The sequence below is a fragment of the Crassostrea angulata genome, chromosome 5, assembly GCF_025612915.1.
Source record: "Crassostrea angulata isolate pt1a10 chromosome 5, ASM2561291v2, whole genome shotgun sequence".
Classification (NCBI taxonomy): Eukaryota; Metazoa; Mollusca; class Bivalvia; order Ostreida; family Ostreidae; genus Magallana; species Magallana angulata.
Genome location: NC_069115.1, coordinates 35,590,255 through 35,609,322, shown reverse-complemented (window position 1 = coordinate 35,609,322; position 19,068 = coordinate 35,590,255). Strand labels below are relative to the sequence as shown.

Below are 19,068 nucleotides of genomic sequence, written 5' to 3'. Positions count from 1 at the left end.
TTGGTGTTATTAGAGATCCACATTTAACGAAGACAAATAGTTGTTTCACTTAAATATTGAGCTGTTTTCCATCACCTTGCTCTCATTGTATAGGACCTGAACATTCGTACAACTATCACTTTATTTTCAATATCAATACGCCTCAATGTCTACGAAATACAGTTGATTTTGAAACAATGTTCTAATCTCGTAGGAGAAGACAAAAAGAAGTGCGCAACCTATGCTTGCGGGACATTGGAACTGTTATGTATGATCAATTAAATATTTCTATTAATATTCCATCGTGTATTACATCAAACATGCAATTCTAGTTAAAATGCCTCATGTCGTGTTCAATTATTTCCTTGTTTACCTGTCATAAAATCATTCATAAGCTTGATTTACCACAATATTAATGTAAACATGTTCTGAATTACCATTCGTGTTTAGACACTACCCCATACACATTGTTCTCTGTATGGAACATGTTGTTTGACGTACCGCTTCACTCATCGACATGCAGACGTATTCTGACTCTTATTGTCATCTTATCAACATTTCTATATGCTTATAAAATGATGTATCATTAGTTTTCGTTTTCAGTAATTTACCTGCTAGCTGTGCCGAGAGAAATTTAAATCCAATAGAGACTGGAAAAAGCATCTGAATTCCAGGCCTCATGAACGGATGCTTGTCCTGTGTGCTATCTGGCTCTCCAAAATGAAAAAAAAGAAGTCGCCCGGCGGATGAGTGATTTTAGAGTGCATGTTACAGACAGTCACATGGCACAGAAGATTTCTTCTCCGAGATATGTACCCAAAGGATTACCTGAGGTTCATCGTGCTTAATTCTTGGAGGGCTGATGCGGCTGTGTGGGCTAGGACAGAAACGATGAGATTGATCAGGGTGAATCAGCTCAGAAAGCGGCGTATGAAGGAAATAGAACAGGGATGGGATGCGGCCAATTCTCCCTCATTGACCTCAAGGAGAAATCTGTGTCAAATTGCAGTGAGGAGCCTGAGGATGATAGCAAGAGAGACCGAGAGTTCTCCCAGACCTGACCTCACAAGTGATTACCAGCAAAAGACCATCAGTCTGGAGTGTGGGAGTGATCAGTATCTACATCACCCTGACTCCAGAGGCGGCTCGAAATCCCCCAATTCTCTCTTCAGTCATGAGAAAGTCTAAATCCCTGTTCCATGATCTATTTTTTCAGAAACCCCCTCTATGATCATGTTGCCTCTTCATAAGAAACGAAATCTCTGCATGTTGTCCTTGCTGTGGTTTCAGAGCACTTTCAAAGCATCAAGAAGGGAACCTGCCCACAGCCTATGTTCCGTCAAAGTAATCGAGTGCGTGTCATTCTAACGATCTTCCTTCCGTTCCAGGTCACCCAAGAAGTTCTGCCGCAAAAACTTGCTAGATGGAGGATTTTCTCTCCATTGACGAGCAACAAGAGGGCCCTTTACCATGGACTGCCAGCTGAAGAGTCCCTTACCATTGAACATCAGTTAGATGATTCTGCTATACTTTCAGGCCAGCAAGAGGAAGTGCCAACTTTTGCCATAAAATGATTCTTGTCGGTCTCGTAGCGCCACATGCAATTTTTCTGGGCGATGACACTTCTGCCCACGAGCCAGCCAGTATTTCCAGTACATCAATTCTCGTAGAACTGGCAGATTCAGAGGCCCTAGCCTGGCCTCCCTTGTAGACAAACCACTTCTTTGCGCAGGAAGCGGTAGCAAGCCAGTCAGTTTCTTCCATGCTAATGCCATTGCTCTATGTTTCCTAAACGCCACTGCAAGCTTCCATCCTTGACCGGTTCCACCAATTCTGAACCTCCTGTGACTAGTTTAGCTTCATACATGGACTTATCAGAAAACCATTTTAGTTTAGATGGGGCACGAAATGTCTTGTAGTTTGGAGCCATGCCACTGCTGCCCCAAGGAATGACAAATTGGTCTGGGGTCGCACCATTTCACATTTCTCTTGAGAAGCCGATCCACACTTGGTCACCTTTAGGTTTGGAAACCATGACACCGGATCAAAAGTTGCAGGGTTGGGACTAACGGCCCTTTCCCTTGAAACGGATGGTGTCATCAACTCTTCATCCCTAATGTCATCCAGATCTGTACTACTGTGTGAGTAAAATTTCCTGTGTCTTCCTTTGTCAGCAAAACAGGGGATAATTAAAGAAAAGGAGACAGACAGGAAGCTCAAATTGTACAATTACAAAAAGCTGTGTTCTCTGGCGAGAAAAAGAGTTCTTTCCCTAAATGACAATCTTTACTTGGAGGTGCTTTCCCACAGTGAACGAAGATCGTGGACATTGTAATAAGTCTCATAAATGAAATTGTGCCATTAAGACTGTCATAAAATTCAGGAAAATTTTCATTTTTTTTGTGGTGGTGTAATATGTTTATGTATGATCAGTTAAGTAGTTCTATTTAGGGTTTTCCGTTTTCAACGGAAAACCCTTCTGTTATTCTACGGTTTCTTTTTCTTTATTAGGGTCTTCCGTTTCCAACGGAAGACCCTCTTGTTATTCTACGGTTTCTTTTTCTTTATTAGGGTCTTCCGTTTCCAACGGAAGACCCTCTTGTTATTCTACGGTTTCTTTTTCTTTATTATTAGGGTCTTCCGTTTCCAACGGAAGACCCTCTTGTTATTCTTCGGTTTCTTTTTATTATTATTAGGGTCTTCCGTTTCCAACGGAAGACCCTATTGTTTTTCTTCGGATTCTTTTTCATTATTATTATTCTTCCTCTGACTTTTTTTGTGGCTTATATCTCAAAAACTATTCAACCGATTTCCACGAAATTTTCAAAACTTATTTGGTATCATAAATACTCGAGGTTATTAAAATTTAAATTAATGACGTCACTTCCGGTTTCAGAAATGGACGATTTTGTAAAATTTTAAGGGTCATTTTGTCCACGCATCTCCTCCGAAACTAATCAAGATAGAAGCTTGAAATTTTCAGGGATTGTAGATAAATGTATGTAGATGTACCCCATTGCCTTCACTTATGAAAATTATGCAAGGCTTCGAAGCTCGCCTGAACCTGAAAATAAGCACCAAATTTTTCCTTGAAATTTTTGAACATTTTCTGAAATATCTTTTAATGTATACATATTTTGTGAAATAATGTAATGCAAATGATGTTTATTCTTGCAAGACCTTTAATTTGATATAAAGGAAAAGGGGCTAGCCCCTCAAATTAGGGGCCTAGAGGGCTCTAAAGTCTTCTTACAATAACCTTTTACTGAACAACAATTTGTTATCAATCATAGAAGCAAAAATGTTTATCGTACAACTGTTTATCTATACAGTACCATAGCTTAGTCATATATTACGTAATTAGGGGTTTCAAGGGGCCAGAAGTTCAAAACTTTGATCATTTTTATCGGAAAAAGGAGAAACATTTTGAAAAGCAATGTAGAACAAAAGTTGCTCAAAATAATGTTCTGTACAATATGCCAACTTAAATTTTTGATGATGGCCCCACTAAGGATTTTAAGGGTCGGCCCCTTAAACACATTTATATAGATATCTCGAGAATGGTTAACACTTTGTGAACACTTGTTGAACTAAATATGTTTATATTTGCAAGACCTTTAATTTGATATCAAGAAAAAGGGGCTGGCCCCTCAAATTAGGGGCCAAGAGGGCTCTAAAATCTTCTTACAATAACTCTTTACTGAACAAAAATTTGTTATTAATTATAAAAGCAAAATGTTAACTGTACAGCTGTTTATCTTTATAGTACCATAGCTAAGTTATATATTACGTAATTAGGGGTTTCAAGGGGCCAGAAGTTTAAAACTTTGATCATTAATATCTGAAAAAGGAGAAATATTTTGAAAAACAATGTAGAACACAAAATGTTATGAATAATGTTCTTAACAATATGGCAATTAAAATTTTTTGTTGGTGGCCCCGATAAGGAGTTAAAGGGTCGGTCCCTAAAACACAGCTGTTCAGATATCTCGAAAACGTTTAACAATTTGTGAATACATGCGAACAAAAAATGTTTACATTTGCGAGACCTTTTATTTGTTATAAAGAAAAAGGGCTGGCCCCTCAAATTAGGGGCTAAAAGGGCTAGTAAGTCTTTTCATGATAACTTTTTTATAAGCAATAATTTGATATTTTTCATTTAGCAAAAACAAAGAACGTTTTAAGCTTAATCTAACGCTGAAATTCGTTTTAAAATCGGACCATGCACAATTGGGGTTTGAAATTTGATTTTTCCGGAAATACTGATTCCGCGTTCTTGGTTTAAAAAAATAATTCGTACCAAAAATAATCGTGTCAAGTCGTACATGAACACATTCGGGTTTATTTTGTTAAGACATTCTTGAAATCGGAAAGGTTTTTGTTAAGCCGTACTAAAAATCAATCGTATTTTTGTTAAGTCGTACCAAGAATTATTCAATTTTTTTCTTATTGTTTTAGTTACTCTTGTTCTTGGCTTAAGAAGACTGCTTCTTACAGGTACTTCTAGCTTTTCTCTTGACATTAACGGAAGACCCACTCGTTGCTTTGCAACGAGCTTTGCTCTAGTTTTTTTTCTTTTTCTTTTTTTTCTGACTCCTTTTTGGCTTCATAACTCAAAAAGTTTTCAACTTATTTAAAGGAAACTTTCAGGGATTATGTGCAATTATAATGCCTCAAAGATATTGAAGTTTCCATAACAACGTCACTTCCGTTTTGACGTTACGTCATTTTTAAACTTTTAAAAAAGTCATTTTGTCCGCGACATTTCTCAAAAATGCTTTAAGATAGAGTCTTGAAATTTTCTGTGGTTATGAATTTGGCAATTTACATGTGCAATAAGGCTGGAAATAAAAATCCATCACTTCCGGTCGAAACCGGAAGTGAAACAAATTTTTCGAAAAAATGAATTTTCTGATCAAATCAAAAATGAATATGTGTTTTATAAAGCTTATCAAGCTGAATCTAACACTGAAACCCGTTTTAAAATCGGACAATGCATTAAAGAGATATCGGGGTTTAAAAATTGATTTTTCCGGAAATTTTGTTTCCGCGTCTTTGGTTTAAAAAATAGCGTAATGTTCAAAGTAAAGTTAACTCGTACCAAAAATTATTGTTAAGTCGTACTTGAACACATTCGGATTTTTTTTTGTTAAGTCGTTCTTGAAATCAGGAAGGTTTTTGTTAAGTCGTACTTAAAATCATTCGGATTTTGTTAAGTCGTACTAGGAATAATTCGATTTTTTCATCTTTTTATTTTAGTTACACTTGTTATTGGTTCAAGCTTTGCTTCTTACAGGAACTTCCAGCTTTACTTCCGACATTAACGGAAGACCCACTCGTTGCTTTGCAACGAGCTTTGCTCTAGTTATACTTTTTTTTCTTTTTCTGACTTTTTTGGAGCGTTATTTCTCAGAAACTATTCAACCGATTTACACCAAATTTTTAGGAGTTATAAAGCATCAATGTCGCTACTGATTATAAAAATTTCAAATGATTACGTCACTTCCGGTTTCAGATATGGACGATTTTGTAAATTTTTAAGGGTCATTTTGTCCACGCATCTCCTCTGAAACTAATCATGATAAAAACTTGAAATTTGCAGGGATTGTAGATGAATGTCTGTAGATTTCCCTCCATGCTTCCAATTGCGAAAAATGCGCAAGGCCTAGAAGCTCGCCTGAACCTGAAAATTAGCACCAAATTTTTTCACAAAATTTTCGCACATTTTCCGTAATATCTTTTGACGTATAAATATTTTGTTAAAACATGTAATGCAAAAGCTGTTTCAATTTGCACGGGCTTTTATTTGATATCAAGAAAAAGGGGCTGGCCCCTTAAATTAGGGGCCAAGAGGGCTCTAAAGTCTATTTGCAATAACTTTTTAGTGAACAATTATTTGTTATCAATTATAGAAGCAAAAATGTTCATTGTACAGCTGTTTATCTATACAGTACCATACTTAAGTCATATATTACGTAATTAGGGGTTTCAAGGGGCCAGAAGTTCAAAACTATGATCATTAATATCTGAAAAAGGAGAAATATTTTTAAAAGCAATGTAGAACAAAAGTTGTTCAAAATAATGTTTTGTACAATAGGCTACCTTAAATGTTTTTGTTTATGACCCCATTTAGGAGTTAAAGGGTCGGCCCCTAAAACACATTTGTACAGATATCTCAAGAACGGTAAACATTTTGTGAACACTTGTTAAACAAAATATGTTTATATTTACAAGACCTTTTATTTGATGTCAAGAAAAAGGGGCTGGCCCCTCAAATTAGGGGTCAAGAGGGCTCTAATGTCTTCTTATAAATAACTCTTTACTGAACAATATTTTGTCATTAATTATAGAAGCAAAAATGTTCATTGTACAGCTGTTCATATATACATTACCATACCTAAGTCATATATTACGTAATATATTACGTAATTAGGGGTTTCAAGGGGCCAGAACTCAAAACTCTGATCATTAATATCTGAAAAAGGAGAAATATTTTTAAAAGCAATGTAGAACAAAAGTTCTTCAAAATAATGTTCTAACAATATGATACCAGCCATTTTGTTGTTAGTGGCCCCGGTAAGGGGTTAAAGGGTAAGCCCCGAAAACGCATTTGTACAGATATCTCGAGAACGGTTTACAATTCATGAACACTTGTAGGACAAAATATGTTTATATTAGCGAGACCTTTTATTTGATATCAAGAAAAAGGGGCTGACCCCTCAAATTAGGGGCCAGAAGGGCTACTAAATCTTTTCATAATAACTCTTTTCTGACCAATAATTTGATATTAATCATAAAGTAGCAAAGAAGCTTTTATCTAGCTTAATTTAAAACCGAAACCCGTTTTAAAATCGGACGATGCATTACAGAGATATCGGGGTTTAAAAATTGATAAATCCGGAAATTTTGATTCCGCGTCCTTGGTTTAAAAAATAGCGTAATGTTTAAAGTGAAATTAACTCGTACCAAAAATATTGTTAAGTCGTACTTAAACACATTCGGATTTTTTTGGTTAAGTCGTTCTTGAAATCGGAAAGATGTTTGTTAAGTCGTACTTAAAATCATTCGTATTTTGTTAAGTCGTACCAGGAATAACTCGATTTTTTTCATCTTTTATATTTTAGTTACTCTTGTAATTGGTTTAAGAGCTCTGCTTCTTACAGGAACTTCCAGCTTTACCTCCAACATTAACGGAAGACCCACTCGTTGCTTTGCAACGAGCTTTGCTCTAGTTCTTATTATTCTTTTTTTTCTTTTTCTGACCTTTTGGAGCGTCATTTCTCAAAAACTACCCAACCGATTTGCACGAAATTTTCAGGAGTGATAGAACAACGTCGTCGCTACATATTATCAAATTTTCAAATGATGACGTCACTTCCGGTTTCAGATATAGACGATTTTGTAAATTTTTAAGGGTCATTTTGTCCACGCATCTCCTCCGAAACTAATCAAGGAAGAAGCTTAAAATTTTCAGGGATTGTAGATAAATGTCTGTAGATGTACCCCCATGCTTCCAATTATGAAAATTGCTCAAGGCCTTGAAGCTCGCCTGAACCTGAAAATTAGCATCAAAATTTTTCACGAAATTTTTGCACATTTTCTGTAATACCTTTCGATGTGTACATATTTTGTTATAACATGTAATGCAAAAGTTGTTTTAATTTTTAAGGGCTTTCATTTGGTATCAACAAAAAGGGGCTGACCCCTCAAATTAGGGGCCAAGAGGGCTCTAAATTTTTCTTACAATAACTCTTTACTGAACAATAATTTGTTATTAGTTATAAAAGCAAAAATGTTCATTGTACAGCTGTTTATCTATACCGTACCATATTTAAGCCATATGTTACGTAATTAGGGTCTTCAAGGGGCCAGAAGTTCAAAACTTTGATCATTATTATCTGAAAAAGGAGAAATATTTTTAAAAGCAATGTAGAACAAAAGTTGCTCAAAAAATTGTTCTGTACAATATGCAACCTTAAATGTTTTTGATTATGACCCCATTTAGGAGTTAAAGGGTCGGCCCCTAAAATACATTTGTACATATATCTCAAGAACCGTTAACATTTCGTGAACACTTGTAAAACAAAATATGTTTATATTTTCGAGACCTTTCATTTGATATGAAGTAAAAGGGGCTGGCCCCTCACATTAGGGGCCAAAAGGGCTCTAATGTCTTCTTACAATAACTTTTTACTGAACAATTATTTGTTATAAATTATAGAAGCAAAAATGTTCATTGTGCATCTGTTTATCTATATAGTACCATACTTAAGTCTTATATTACGTAATTAGGGGTTTAAAGGGGCCAGAATTCAAAACTTTGATCATTAATATCTGAAAAAGGATAAATATTTTGAAAAGCAATGTAGAACAAAAATTGTTCAAAATAATGTTCTGAACAATACGATACCAAAAATTTGGTTGTTAGTGGCCCCGGTAAGGGGTTAAAGGGTCGGCCCCTAAAACACATTTGTTTAGATATGTCGAGAACGGTTTACAATTCGTGAACTCTTGTAGAACAAAATATGTTTATATTAATGAGTACTTTTATTTGATATCAAGAAATAGGGGCTGGCCCCTCAAATTAGGGGTCAGGAGGGCTACTAAGTCTTTTTATAATAACTTTTTTCTGACCAATAATTTGATATTAATCATGAAGCAGCAAAAAAGCTTTTATTAAGCTTAATTTAAAACTGAAATCCGTTTTAAAATCGGACGATGCACTACAGAGAAATCGGGGTTTAAAAATTGAGTTTTCCGGAAATTTTGATGCCGCGTTCTTGGTTTAAAAAATAGTGCAAAATTCACACTGAAAATAACTTCTACTGAAAATAATTCGTCCTGATCATGAAACTATATAAAAAACATAAAATTATGTGCATATTGTAGAGTTTCCAAAGCTTAATACAAAACTGAAATTCGTTTTAAAATCGGATGATGCATTGCAGAGAGATCGGGTTTTAAATATTGATTTTTCCGGAAATTTTGATTCCGTGTTTTGGTTTGAAAAATAGTGCATAATTCACACTGAAAGTAACTCCTTCTGAAAACCGTTCGTACAGGTCATAAAACCGAACTCCTTTTTTTAAATGTTAATCAGAGTGTTTATCGAAACAATTTCCTTATTTCGTTCGATAATTACGTTGTTAGTTTTTATTATAGTCTTTTTAGTCTTAATCGAAATAATTATCGCACGATTCCCCATGTCAACTCGCCATGTTTTAACAACAGCTGATAGCGGTTTGTCTACATTTTTAAAAGAAGCATGGCCTGCAAGACATCGATAGTGGAAATTTCAGCTCAACTAACGTATGACAGATCATAAAGGTATGTTTCAATACAGGATATGTCGTATTGACTTTTTCTTTTCAAAGTATTTGCACTTTTCAATCTAATCCGAGATTCCTCTGACTCTAACCTCCGCTTTTGAAGTACGTCACAATATAAAAGCGGGCGTTAGAGTAAGAGGAATCTCGGAATATTATATGTCCAGTGTATTTTCACACCATCTTTTGAATTTCTATTTGTTATTATGTATATGTATGTCTTACTTTGTATTGAACAACACACCGCACACTGTAAAACAGTGCATTTTAAAGTGGTGGGAGTCTTAAGGTACACAAGAATAGAATGTTGTAATTGGAGTGCATGTTTGCATGATGATAACTTTGCCCTAAATATTTGAATATAGCAGATCTTTACCATATCGCCTTCATTTAATTTATAAATTAAAAAACTCAGGCTTGTGTTTAATTAAATAAATATATTTGACATAGTAACTATTCAATCTAATTAAAATTAGACCTTTTGTCTCTCTCTCTGTTATAAATGGTTATTGCTTGTGTAACGAGCATGTAAAACAGGGTGCTAGATGAAAAGTCTCAAATTTCGTATTATATCAAGCTCAGATTTTAGGTCAATGTTCCATGATATCTATTAAACAGTCTTCTCAAGATATAAGTATTTCACAGAATCATTGTAATTTGAGAGATTAGTTTATCTTTTATACATATTGATTCATTTTAGGTAAGCTTTACATGCATATCACATCTACATAGTATGTAAATAATTTTACTGCATGTGCCTTAGAGATCTCTCTCTCTCTCTCTCTCTCTCTCTCTCTCTCTCTCTCTCTCTCTCTCTCTCTCTCAAATTTTTTATCTTGGCAAAGTGTCAGAGGGCAACTTAATTTTGTGACAAAAATATCTCGGTCTTGTAAAAGAAATCTAAAGTGGATTGAATTTTAAAATGAGCATGCTCTTATTATCAATCCCTCATTTTTTCAATGTGCAACCAAAATCCAAAGCTTTGTAAAATTGTTCCTGGAATTTTCTGCGCATTATACATAGTATTGTTTTCAAAACATAACTCATAAGAAAAAAAAAAAAAATCTCGCTAAATTTATTCGCAAAAAACCCCAGTAGAATTGACAAAACATGGTATACATGTAGCAGAAGCTTATGCTTTGACGCTGTTCAGATTGGTAATATATGTATTCCTTTGTAGTTTATGAATTGAAATATTGCTGTTGCACTACAAGTAAAACAAACTCTCTCTCTCTTGCTCTTGCTCTCGCTCTCTCTCAATCTGATATGTCTACACCCAAGAAATTTTTTTAATGTTATGTTATTATGACTTGATATGCACATTTTTGTTTTTGTACTGCCTAAATGTTAATGTCATGTATTTGGATATGTCATACTTATAACACTGCATGGTCAGTTTATTTTTTCCAAAAACATTATGTATATGTTAGTGTAAGCACAGCTATTACAAGTACATGTATTTTAACTCAGCTAATTTTTTTTTTTCATTTCAGCTCAAAACGAACTCTTGTTACCACATTACTTTTACCTGTTGATTCGTATGGTTTCAGCTCTTGAGGTTAACCTGTCACCTCTACCCACATGCATAGTCCTTGTGTTCTACAGACTATCTACCGGTATTTCAAATTAAAACGGATAATGCATGAACAATAATGGAACTTTAAGAAAGCATCATGCCCTATTGTGGTTTGTTCATGTTTGATAAGAAATTATAAAAAACAAAATTAAGGCTGTTTAAAGAAATATGATTGTTGTGAAAATTTGTTTTTCAATGAAAGTATGCAATTATATTTCCTTCATTTTTTATTTTATAAAGATATTTAGATGTCTTTACATAATTGAAAAATCACCCAACTATTTCCAATTGTCTCCATTAAGATTACATGTAGGATATGTAAATGTACATTTGACTTTTGAATAACACCTGCAATGATAATTACTTTTGAAATGAGCAAGAAACAATCTCTTTTTACCCTTTTAAGGTATATGTGCATTAAAAAAAGTAGACACAACATGTCAAATTTTAACATTTTTAATGGAATTCTCCTCCGCCTCCAGCTACCCGGGTGTGTTTGAATTTAATTTTATTTAAGGCAGATGTTGAACTTGTTGATCTTACTGTTTTAGCATGGTTAAAAAGAGACAAGAAACCAGAATAGATTAGATATTCAATAAATATGATTGTTAGCTTACCTTTTTTCATGGAAAAAAAAAATCACATGCAAGAATACATGTCTATTTAATTATTAATATGCTACAAATCATTCAAGAAACAAAAAAGATCAAATTTTAGTATCATTAATGATTGTTTTCAAATATGTGTGAGAAATGACTCAAAGAAATTGCCACAAGTTTCATAGAATTAGGTAAAAGATTTCAAACCATGACTTTTTATGAAAATCAAAAGATAGGGGGAGGGTATACATGTAAGGGTATTTCTAAGTGATGTGATGCTTTTATCAAGATAATATCATGTAGATGTATGTTGTATTGAATAAGGTTTCTTATTAATGGTGGTTGAAAAATAATTGACCTCTAAAAGGTCAGGTAAAGATGTTTTACTATGGAGAACCCTGTAAATCTGTGTTGAGTAAAAGAAATTGAATATGGTGGGTTCACTTAAATGGCCATATGTTTATTAAACCTCAATGGAATTGTCAATATGTAGTATACTTTTTTCTCAGAATTGCATTAGCTTTCTTATTCTAAGACAAGACATCTGTTCATAAAATGTACTAAGTTAAAGGAAGCAAGGGACAGATTCGGATAAAGTACCTGTTAATATTTTTGTAAATTAAGGTACATCACTACACCTAGACTTATACTTTTTAAGACACTACGTCACAAGATGGCGATTTAAATGTTTTGTTGAACTCTTCATATCGTTCGATTGGGTTGTATATCGTCATAGCTCAATGGTTAAAGTATTGGGTTTCTAAACCATTCGAGTTCGAGTCTGCCTAGAGCTTTTGTTACTGTTTATTGAATTAAATTTTTAAAAATGTACTTGTTCATTTAAAATTGCACATTTTTGCCTATTTGACTTAAACACTTCTTATCAATTATGATATCTATCATTATCAAGTAATTTTCTGCTGATTTGTCAATTGAGAAAATATTTCAAGGTGTTTTGAGCCACCTTAAGAGATGCTGTACTTGAAGGCTTATGAGTGTTGCTAAGATTCATAAAATGAATTTTAATGATTATCATTAGAGGGATCTCCCTTGTTGGAATTGGTATGCAATATGAAGGCCCCTAATGTTTAATAAGTACATGAGAATTGAATGGTGAAACTTGCGGCTAAGACTGTTGTGTTGACTATACACTGTGAAATTGCAGGTTACAAATGGGAGGTTATATAACTCGAAATTTATGTGGATGGGACATTATATACCTAATTACTGGGTATGAGGATGATAGCAAGTTTATTGTCTTCCAAGACAGCCACTATTTCATGGGGCGAAGCCAAGTGAAATAGTTGCTGTTGAGGGGGACAATAAACTTTCTGTCATCCAAATAGTCAGTAAATAGCTATAGGTATTTTAATTATTATTCTGAAGAAAACTTTATTTGTTGGCAATGCAGAATTTCTTGATTATTAACAAATTAGAATTATCGGACTTTGAATTTAATGTTGTGATCGGATTATATCAGAGGTGTTCCGAGTTTAAAAAGAAGGGAAATCGTATGCTGCCGGTGAATACTTTCGTTGACTATTCACCATGGACAGATACCATAGAAACTATTTCACAGTTAGATGGAATAGCATGTTTAATCATTTTAATTTTACATAGGAAATATTCACAGAAATATAATAAACTGTACATTGGTAAGTTTCTGACATTTGATGGTGCAACAAGCACACAGTTTGGAAGGTCAAAGGTGACATCTTTTGTTTCTGACTCCTTTTCGGCTTTATAACTCAAAAAGTTTTCAACCGATTGAAATGAAACTTTTAGAGATTGTGTGCAACTATTATGCCTCAAAAATTCCAAAGTTTAAAAAAAAAAAAAAAAAAAACTGAACTTTATTTATTTTACAACGATTGATAAACAAGTTCTACAACTTATATTAATATCTCTCGTTGGCACGGATGTTAGCGCGAGGGGGTCATTGGTGTGGGAAGAAGCCGGAGTACCCGGAGAGAACCCACGTGTCCAAGCGGGCGACCGCCATACCCTATCACATACTACCTCTGTCGATCACGGGGATCGAACTCGGGTCGCAGCGGTGAAAAGCGAGTGCATTGTCCACTACGCTACCTGGACACCAAAGTTTCTTTGAAAACGTCACTTCAGTTTTTACGTTACGTCATTTATAAAATTTTAATAAAGTCATTTTGATGACTTCGATGTTTCATGAAAACGCTTTGAGATAGAGGCTTGGAATTTTCAATGGTAATAATTTTGTCGATTTACCACTGTAATAAGGCTGAAAATGAAAATCTGTCTCTTCTGGTCGAATCCGGAAGTGAATCAATTTTTCGAAAAATTGAATTTTTTTATCAAATCAAAAATGAACATGTGTTTTGTATAGCTTATTAAGCTGAATCTAACACTGAAAACCGTTTTAAAATTGGACGATGCATTACAGAGATATCGGGGTTTAAAAATTAGTTTTTCCGGATATTTTGATTCCGCATCCTTGGTTTAAAAAATAGCGAAATGTTTTAAAGTAATATTAACTCGTACCAAAAATAATTGTTAAGTCGTACTTGAACACATTCGGATTTTTTTTGTTAAGTCGTTCTTGAAATCAGAAAGGTTTTTGTTAAGTCGTACTTAAAATCATTCGGATTTTGTTAAGTCGTACCAGGAACAATTAGATATTTTCATCTTAGTAACTCTTGTTATTGGTTCAAGAGCTTTGCTTCTTATAGGAACTTCCAGCTTTACTTCCGACATTAACGGAAGACCCACTCGTTGCTTTGCAACGAGCTTTGCTCTAGTTATTATACTTTTTTTTCTTTTTCTGACTTTTTTGGAGCGGTATTTCTCAGAAACTATTCAACCGATTTACACCAAATTTTTACGAGTTATAAAGCATTAATGTCGCTACTGATTATCAAAATTTCCAATGATTACGTCACTTCCGGTTTCAGATATGGACGATTTTGTAAATTTTTAAGGGTCATTTTGTCCACGCATCTCCTCTTAAACTAATCATGATAAAAGCTTGAAATTTGCAGGGATTGTAGATGAAGGTCTGTAGATTTCCCTCTATGCTTCTAATTGCGAAAAATGCGCAAGGCCTAGAAGCTCGCCTGAACCTGAAAATTAGCACCAAATTTTTTCACAAAATTTTCGCACATTTTCCGTTATATCTTTTGACGCATAAATATTTTGTTAAAACATGTAATGCAAAAGCTGTTTCAATTTGCACGGGCTTTCATTTGATATCAAGAAAAAGGGGCTGGCCCCTCAAATTAGGGGTCAAGAGGGCTCTAAAGTCTATTTGCAATAACTTTTTAGTGAACAATTATTTGTTATCAATTATAGAAGCAAAAATGTTTATTGTACAGCTGTTTATCTATACAGTACCATAATTAAGTCATATATTACGTAATTAGGGGTTTCAAGGGGCCAGAAGTTCAAAACTTTGATAATTAATATCTGAAAAAGGAGAAATATTTTGAAAAGCAATGTAAAACAAAAGTTGTTCAAAATAATGTTTTGTACAATATGCTACCTTAAATGCTTTTGTTTATGACCCCATTAGGGAGTTAAAGGGTCGGCCCCTAAAACACATTTGTACAGATATCTCAAGAACGGTAAACATTTTGTGAACACTTGTTAAACAAAATATGTTTATATTTACAAGATCTTTCATTTGAAATCAAGAAAAAGGGGCTGGCCCCTCAAATTAGGGGTCAAGAGGGCTCTAATGTCTTCTTACAATAACTCTTTACTGAACAATATTTTGTTATTAAATATAGAAGCAAAAATGTTCATTGTACAGCTGTTCATCTATACATTACCATACGTAAGTCATATATTACATGTACGTAATTAGGGGTTCCAAGGGGCCAGAACTCAAAACTCTGATAATTAATATCTGAAAAAGGAGAAATATTTTGAAAAGCAATGTAGAACAAAAGTTGTTCAAAATAATGTTCTTAACAATATGATACCAAAAATTGTGTTGTTAGTGGCCCCGGTAAGGGGTTAAAGGGTCGGCCCCTAAAACGCATTTGTACAGATATCTCGAGAACGGTTTACAATTCATGAACACTTGTAGAAAAAAATATGTTTATATTAGCGAGACCTTTTATTTGATATCAAGAAAAAGGGGCTGACACCTCAAATTAGGGGCCAGAAAGGCTACTAAGTATTTTCATAATAACTCTTTTCTGACCAATAATTTGATATTAATCATCTAGCAGCAAAGAAGCTTTAATTAAGCTTAATTTAAAACCGAAACCCGTTTTAAAATCGGACGATCTATTACAGAGATATCGGGGTTTAAAAATTGATTTTTCCGGAAATTTTGATTCCCCGTCCTTGATTTAAAAAATAGCGTAATATTTAAAGTAAAATTAACTCGTACCAAAAATGATTGTTAAGGCGTTCTTGAACACATTCGGATTTTTTTGTTAAGTCGTTCTTGAAATCGGAAAGGGGTTTTTCAAGTCGTACTTAAAATCATTCGAATTTTGTTAAGTCGTACCAGGAATAATTCGAGTTTTATAATTTTATATTTTAGTTACTCTTGTTATTGGTTTAAGAGCTCTGCTTCTTACAGGAACTTCCAGCTTTACTTCCGACATTAACGGAAGACCCACTCGTTGCTTTGCAACGAGCTTTGCTCTAGTTAAATATTTCATTGTGTATTACATCAAACATGGATGCCTCATATCATGTTCAGTTATTCCTTATATCTGTCATAGGCGTGATTTACCAAAATATTGATGTTAACGTGTTCTGAATTATTGTTCGGGTTTTGACATTACCCCGTGCATTTTGTACATTTTTACGAGATCGAGTTATCATCAATGACCCTTAATCATGATGATTGTTTTTTTAATGGATTTTTCCCCCTTTTTAGTAAAATGCCATTTTAGTACTCTTTCTGTGAGAGAATTCGTCATTTTACCGCTAACAAACTTCTATGTATGAAACATGCTGTTTGACATACCGCTTCAACCCTGGACATGGGCCTCAGTTTATTTGTGGTTGATTGTTGTTGTCTCCTCGATTGATTAACTTATGTCTTTGTAGGGAACTTCCGTGTTTAAATTTATTCATGCGCGCACTACTTCGTAGCTTTTAATTTCAAAACGCCTATAAATGTACAATATCGCAAGGATGTGAATTTACGTATTTGCGTATTTTGACTTATAAATATGTGTCCGTGTTGGACAAGACTTTGAATAGGAATAAAATGTTTATTTATGATTTAGATATGATTATTAGAAAATTATGATAGCTGTCCGGAATGTCTAATAAAAAATCCGTAGATATTTTTGATTGGTTGTTCGTGTCCGGACAAAAGAGAACAAGTACTCATTGGTTGGAATAGTTCATAAATATAAGTCAATTTCAGCAGTATCGTCACTTGATCCATCGATCACATCCCGTTCAGTTGATCACTCCTCAGATAACCCCAGATATTGAGCATAACGAATCTGGTTGTAGATGATGTATTTTTATATATAAGGACTTCGTCGTCCGGACAGAACTTGTATAGTATAGCAACCATGTAAGACCATTCTTTCTCGAGTGTATAGTTCTAGTAATTAGTTGTGGTCTATGAAAGGAACTGTTATATTCATCTGTACTGTTCAAGTGAGGAATTACAAGTTTTTCGGATTGTCTGAAATCAGTATTATTGCGGATTTTTTTCAATTTAATGTTCAAATTTTTATAACGAGTTGTCCAGATGTCCGGATAAGGCTGAAAAGATTACGTACAATTAACTTGAAATTATGAGGGCTTTATTAGCATACATGGTACAAATTGGGGAGGGTTGATTTTAGCAGATATAATTAGACTGCGTGTGTCGAGCTTAGCTGTCCGGATTGGCGCAAGTTCATATTTTTAATATTTATTAATTCAAAACAGTTTATATATGCTGTTCATTGATGAATTTTAGCTTGAAAGCAACAAATCCTGCGGATACGAGAACTAGCTGCATTTCATTTTTAATGATGAGTGTTCAAAACGGTGATAGCACTGGGTCTAAGGTTGTTATGCTTAAAATGGTCAGCATCTAAGTCTGTGTAATGATATTAATTGTATGGAGGGTAATCGTGTTCAAAAATCCAGACATGTAAACTTGTAAATCCGAATATGCAATCGTGTTGATGTGTGAGCCTGAGCATGAATATGTGTAATTCTGATCGTGTAACCTATAAAACTCGGGCATAAACACGTGTAATATTTGACTCAGTTCCTTCGCATGATGCACATTTTGCAACTTTATTGTTTACATTAGTTAATTAAACCTTCAACTTTGCACACTTTCAATCCGTAGTTTCTGCATTTGTAACTTCAGGCTCGGCAATAGCACATCTGACATGATGTAAAGTCTACAAGTTTGTCGAATTTTGACATGACCTTATATGGCAACTGCCTTGCTGCGGGAAAAGGCATGCCGTAACCGCCGGACCGGAATGAACGAAAAATAAACAATATTTTGTTGCAATAAGCTTTTAATGAACGACACCTTTTTTATCGAAAACACCGGTATTATTTTTAGAAAAAAAATTGAGGTATGATTGAAACTGGACCAAATAGGAAGAGGTTCATGTAGAAAAAAAATCGTTGCCGATGTGACGAATGCGCTAATTTCCGTAATATAATTCTCATGGTATTATAAAAGAAAATGCCTAATATCTTATATCTCTTAAAAAAATTGACATGTAATTTAAACTGGAATATAAGTAAATGCGTACTCTTTTCTAGAAATGAGACGGATCAAGAAATTTCCTAAGGGGGTAAATATATTTTGAGCGGCATGGGGTTCGAAGACCGCCGTGAGGTCCCATGTAACCCCATTGCTTCTGAATTCTAAGAATTTTGAGAGTAAATTTTTAACCGGGTTTCCGATTATTGAAATAGTAAAAATTGCAGACGGGCGAGTGGCTGTCAAAAAGGTACCCTTATTGTATCGATAACTCCTCGCATAACTAGCGCATATTTTTTGTGCGCCGTAAATTGAAGTTTTACTATGGGAGGCACTGTAGCTCAAAGATCGTCAATCTGTATTTTTAGACAGGGAGCTACAGACCTGCAGCTAGTTCACAAGTGGCTGTAAAGCTGTATTATATTAGCTTTCCAGAAAAATTTTATCAGCCAACTTCACAAGGTGAGTCTGAATTGAACCGACATTCAGGACGTCATACTCAATCCCGTAATAATTGCTTAAAATAATTTTTTAAAAATGTCAATTTTTACATGCATGATAGGCTTTTTTCCCTATATATTGCCTCCATATAATTTTGCCATCCTGAATAAAATGTTGTGGTGTTTTTTCTTTTATGGCAAGGAACGTTCGACCTGTTACAGTAAATTCAAATGGACAAAAATTCGTTAAAAAGGTAACATCAGAATTATCAAAAAATCACCAAGGTATTACAAACGAAAATAAAGGTACAGGAGGATGAAGTTTGCCAAAGATTCTGAGTTATGTTTAGATCAGTCTTTTGAAAAAATAATTGTCCAGAATACATGCTGGTAAAGACATTCTTTTCACAAATAATGATGCATTATGGTATCAGACAGTGTTAAAACTATAATAAAATTATGGTATCGGAACAAATCC

The 19,068-nt window shown here is 34.2% G+C and overlaps 1 long non-coding RNA gene and 1 pseudogene across 1 annotated transcript; both read left to right on the top strand.

Moving 5' to 3' along the window:
- Positions 1–464: 464 nt before the first annotated feature.
- On the top strand, positions 465–1,975 carry LOC128185378 (uncharacterized; annotated as a pseudogene).
- A 7,203-nt stretch (positions 1,976–9,178) lies between these two features.
- Positions 9,179–11,093, top strand: LOC128185971 (uncharacterized). The gene is made up of 2 exons (XR_008243867.1): positions 9,179–9,306; positions 10,799–11,093. It is a non-coding gene; the product is annotated as an uncharacterized LOC128185971 (long non-coding RNA).
- Positions 11,094–19,068: the final 7,975 nt, after the last annotated feature.